The sequence below is a fragment of the Neltuma alba genome, unplaced genomic scaffold, assembly GCF_004799145.2.
Source record: "Neltuma alba isolate B1F8T4 unplaced genomic scaffold, ASM479914v2 tig00012512_pilon, whole genome shotgun sequence".
Taxonomy (NCBI): domain Eukaryota; kingdom Viridiplantae; phylum Streptophyta; class Magnoliopsida; order Fabales; family Fabaceae; genus Neltuma; species Neltuma alba.
Genome location: NW_021636979.1, coordinates 25,673 through 31,672, shown reverse-complemented (window position 1 = coordinate 31,672; position 6,000 = coordinate 25,673).

Here is a 6,000-nt window from a genome sequence, read left to right as displayed (position 1 = left end):
AAAGAGGAGGTTTTCTTGAAGAAGGAACTCAAAACAAAGAGGTTTTGGATTTATAAAGAGGTATGTCCGTGCCTAACTTTATGCACACACAAGCATGCGTGAGAGTTAGTGCCCTTCTTTGGCATACATGCATGATGTTGTGTTTCTCAGTGTGAGTATACTAAAAAGTGAGGCTACTCAAATTGCTTGGTCCGGTTTGCACGCCGTAAAGCCCGTAAGGGATGCTGCCATTTCTTGCTATCAAGCTCGTTATACTTGCTCACACGCACAAGGTGTTTGATAAATTGTCAGACGGAGCCATAGAGAGATTTTAGTCAGCAAATTCTGAGATTCCTTTCTGCCATGGGTCTTCCTTACCCACTGGGCACTGGCCCTCTCTCTAATTTTTTTTTCCCTCCTTGTGTGTTAAAAAGTTCGGAAAAGATATCACGTTTGGGAACATTTATTGATATATTATCAAAGTGGGAAGAAAAAAGAATATGACTTTGTTATTTATAAAGTTCAAATCCATAGCAGGTAATTTTTTTTTCTTTTTTTTTTTCCCTTTTTATATTTTTCCAAATGTAATATTGTTTTAACCTCAGAATACTCTGGGATGAAATGTAACCCATATTGTTAAAGAGAAAAACTGATCATTACTTGTTCTTTACTTTGCCTCAATCTTTCGCTAACATGCACAATAATTAATGCCTTAGATTGACTTGTTACTACCAATGGTATATCAATTAAGTCTTCTGTTCTCATTTGAGTTCGACCACACTCAATGGGTTCAAGATCCTTCAACTTGACACCGCTAAAATATCAATGACCGCTATTTGGGTCTATTATATACGGTGCTAGTAACGTGTTTCTGCACTTGATCCCAGATTAAGGGGGTGTTGGATAGAAACCAAACCATGGTTTCAAAAGTACTTTACGGTTTACGAAGTAAATATATGAAGGAATTTGTCTCGTTTTACGAAAAAATGCTTCTGAAACCATGGTTTGGAGGTTGCCAAACACCCCCTAAATACCGCTCCCTTACTAACAATTGTTAAAATATTATCCTGTTGACCATAGCTTATTCTGGATATCTCTGGTAGCAGTTCCTGAGAGAATCTCAGAAACCAGGGTGCGCACATGCTGATTCATCTGACTTCAAAATTACATCCTCCAGCGCTAACAGAAAAGTGCAGCAGAAGGCAACAATTTGGCATAGTTTATAGTCTGAGGATCCAAGGATTTCTCTTATATATGGAAGCAATGGCTATCTATCACATTATTAATAGAAATACTCACAATAGGGTGGAAATTCTAAATCTTGTACAACAAAATCAATAAAAGGAATTCACAAATAATATAATAGGCACTGATTTTCAAAGCATCAAAACAGAAATATATTTCGGAGACTAGTACCCCCGAAATTGTCTTGTAGCTTGCATTTCTTGAGCTGGCAAGCCTAGCATGAGCAATTTATGTGCTTCAGATGCAGATGCTTTGGAAATAGTTGGGTCTGGCTTATCTGATTTGGTATCTAGTAGAAAATCATCAGCTATTGAAGACTCAAGTTTGAACAATAATGAGCAATAATTGGTCGGGATAAAATTCATAAATAACTAGATCATTTTAGGCTAAACATCATGACTCCGATACCTGAAATTTGAAACGATACTGCCAGAACAGTTTGATAGATCAATCTATCTAATAATTATAATTTGCTTTCTCTATCCCTGCATTAATGGCTTCTAATAATTTAGGGGGATAGCTTCTAAGCCATGTGGGTATGTCTCTATAAGACATTCTCCATATGCCTTTGGAGCCCCCTGTTACGTTTGCTGGTGGGTACCACGTATTTGGCATAGGTCGCTAATACTTTCTCGAAAAAATTTTGCGAGAAATCACATCTCAGTGGTGCTTAGGTCTCAAGTTCTCAGGGGTCCCTAACCCAAATTATACTGCTAGATTCCAGCCTAATTTGTCCGTTAGCTCAACTTTGAAAATCCAAAATCAATGTCTCATGTCCCGAAATTGAGCTTGAACTAGTGAGTGTTTCTATCAAGGATCAAAGAATGAACAGCTGGGTAGATATTTATGGATAGTTTTACTACATTTGTCATACACACAATTTCATTGATCTCGGAAATACAAAATGGCACAGTTATATCAAACTCTGTTGAGATTTAGATTTAAGCTAGGAAATCAGGATATTAAAGACTGAACTGAACTGTGCTGAGCATTTCATCAAGAAAGCTAAGATGTCATGGAGTTATTATTTCAACTCAAAAGTCTAAGCTTGTAAATCCGAATTTGTGAAAAATGAGCTATTCCTTCTTGATGTGTATTGGAGAATTAAAATGGCAATGGAATAATGTCAAATCTCACGGGTCAAGAGTCATGGTCCCCATGAATCATGACGGAGAGAAGAAAGGGGCAAAAAAACTCAATGCCTTCGCCAGTCTTATGCTTGCACCTTAGAAGATGGTCCTTGAGTAGAAGAAGTGTGAATTTAATTCCGTCACCTTTCAGAGAATAGTGCTTCTTATCCTCACTCCTCACCATATATATTTTCTTCCTTGCAATTTGTAGCTAGCTGCCATATGGGGCCTGACCCTTACCTGTCTGCTAAGAATAGAATTTATTGTGCATTAATGAAACAGCTCCTGGCGGTGAGAGTGAAGCTGAAGATTTTCCATCATTAGTGGGATGATACCCATATTTCAGTTCTCGTCAATCTTTTCAATGCTTCTACCTCTATATAACATCAATCCATTAGTCACGGTGGATAATGAGAACATACACTTCGAATTGTCTTGGATTTTTGTGGTCATGAGTAGCATTTCAATGCTATCCCTTTCAAACTATTGAGTACATTAGCTGTTTAACGTCCTTTATCTAGAGTGTAATTATTTGATCAGAGGAAGATCAACCCATAATTTTTGTGGTCAAAGGAGAGTCCTTTTAAAGAAGTTAAAACTTAAAAAATGTCTCTGAAATGAGAAAGAGGTTAGAATAAAATATGAGAATGTATAGAAGATCCACCTTTTTTCTCCCCACCCGCTTAGGTAAATACCCTACGAGTTTCCAATATTAGAGGTACTATATTTGGGGTTAGAGGTGAGAAAATGGTGTGTAGTGGAGGGAGATTAGAGGGACCCACTGACTTGATGAAGAATAATATAACAACGCGGGGTCCCACTTATGATATGGGAGGGGCAATTTCAGAATTAATTCTTCACCAGTCACCAGCTTCTCTGACAAAATCCTCAACCTAAAGTTTGGTCCTCTGCTTAGCTGTGAGAAGAGGATTAGGACAACCCTCCCAGCCGCAGGACCTATTGCAAATTAGTGGTTTGGTTAGACTGTCAAAGCCCCACTTAGTACGTGAGATAACTTCACAATTAGAATAGCTAAGCTCCATACACAATCTATTAGTGTTAATTATGGAAAGACCAATTTCAAGTTTACAATGGAACAATGATTGTACCAACTAAACTATCATAATTATCATCTCTAGTACCAGTATTTCAATGCCCATCAAGCCATAAAGAAGAATAATATCATTTGTGCATTAGGAAAGCTCATCATAGTATGCAAGATAACAATGATTGCCATTGTTAGCCTCACACACCCTCTATTTGCTCCCTGTCCTCAAAAGTTCTCTGTTCTGCTATGTTGTGCAGTTTCACGATCCCTACGAGGCCAAAAGAGGAGGCTCAGGGAGAAGGTGGTTCCAATTAATAAGTTGAAGGGGATGGAAGATAGAAATTCGAGAGGGGACCACGTGACCATCACGTGCCTCCATTCCTCAGAAGAAAGACATGCGCCCAACAAAGCACCTTCTTCATCCAAACCTCCTCCTTGTACTGCATGCCAGGTCTCTCAGAATTCAAGAGATTTACTGACTTATTCCCATGTGACCTTGCACCAACTTTGTGAGGTTATCTGAAAGAATTAGATGGTTGTAGGACCTTCTGAATAAGGTCATGTTGGCTGTGTCAATACTCAATCAATGGGACATTGATAATCTGTTGAACAGTCGATTTAGAAATGATGAATCTGATTAACTAATAATCTCATCACCTATTCATGATTTAGTCTCAAAAAAGTTCAATATAATACAAATATTACTTATAAGTACACAATTATATAAGATCACTTGTACAAATCCATATGCACAAACTCCAAATGGAACTGATTTAGAAGTGTTTGCAATCATGTAATTTGATATGACCAGCCATATTACCATATTGAAATCATTACTTGGCTGGTTGTGAATTCTTAAATCGTGACATGAAAGGTCTTGCCATTGAATGAAATAAACACGTGATTTAACTGCGTGTTTTGATGACATGAAAGATCCTCCTGTCAGATTATTTTGATTCGTTAGGAGACCAATATAACATATTTTGGTCATCGGGTATTTAAATCACTGGAGCATTTTCTCGTACGGTAGCTATCATCTTAACAAGTACTTAACACACTGACACACACATAATGGCACATAATAATCATATATGAACAGTTTATATGTGACATTATTGGTAAAGTCCATTTCCCCTCTGTTTTTTTTTTTTTTGGTTGGGGGGGGGGGGGAGGGATAAGTTCGTTTCTTTCTAATGATAACACAGCTAAAAAATATTGATGCCCTGCAAGGCTGCTTTATCTGGAATTGAAAATTGTGTGTCCGTGGACAAAAGTAGTTTTAATGGGGAAGAAATAATGAGTTTCTTCTGCAATAGCATTCAACCTGAATTTGATGAGTAAAGCTTTCTCTTTTCCCAATCACAAATCCTTAAATAGGAAAAAGTTAGTAGAAGCAGAAGGAAAAAGTAGAAAGGAATAATAGTAATAATAATATATCATCATAAACGAGTGACAAAGCTGCGTCCTTCCCTTAGTTTTAAATTTGATATTTTAAGGTATAATCCATCCACCCACTATCAAAACGACAACAAACCAAAGCACATAACAACATTATATTCCCTTTTTCTTCTTTTCCTTCATTTTGTTTCTGACATTCTTAAAGACTTGGGTATTTTAAAACGTTAATGGAAGCTCTCTCTGTCACTGATTGAAGGAAGGGAATAGAGCTAGCTAGTAGTGAGATTGCAGGCTGCCTTCCACTGAAATTTGGTCTCTTCGTGATGATGATGATGGTGAGGATGACCATGATGTTTTTTGTTGTTTTCCACTATGCGTTGCCTCCTTTCACTTTGGATTGCACGAATGGGTTGTTCATTTTGTGGCAGACACATCGATGAACCCAATTCCAGTCCCAGTCAACTAACTCCACCATCATTTTTCTTTTCTGAATTAATGGGTGTTTAAGGAAAGAAAAAAATTATGGTTTCAAAATGGTTTTGGGTAAAAATAAATATGTGGAGGAGTTTACCTCAATTGTAAAAAGTACATGTAAAAAGTGCTTATGGGGTTACCCAAACAATTTTGTGAAAATGTCATTTCGTTTCATCATAATCTAAATAAAAAAAATATGTTTGGTGTTGTGTGGTACATGGGTGATATTTGGGTTCATTTGCGCTCATTTTAATTTAACCGAGCTTTCTCAATTTTTAAATTTGATTCCTTTAAGTTTAGTTCATATCCATGCTTAAATTAAAGGATTAGCCAGTTGTTGATGTTTAGCACAACACATACCTTGGGGCCACTGGTATATAATATGAGAATTTGTATTAATTTATGAGTCATTAATAACGTAACTTTTCTATAAAATGCACGGTATGGCATTAATTTTTTTAATATAATATTTATTATTTATATATCATTCATTTAGTTAAATCTATCTCATTCGATTAATTTTTAAAAAAAGTAGGAGACTTTTTTTGGGTGGTTTTCCGTGGAAATGGCTAAGTCCTACATTGGGCCTAAATGTTGGGGAACACATGAGTTGAGAAGGGGATAACAAAATCATAGATGAGGATGTAACCCAAAAAAAACTCCTAGATGAGGAAGGCCATTGGGCCTTGGATTTGTTCCTTGGAAAGGTTCTGCATATTTTAGAAA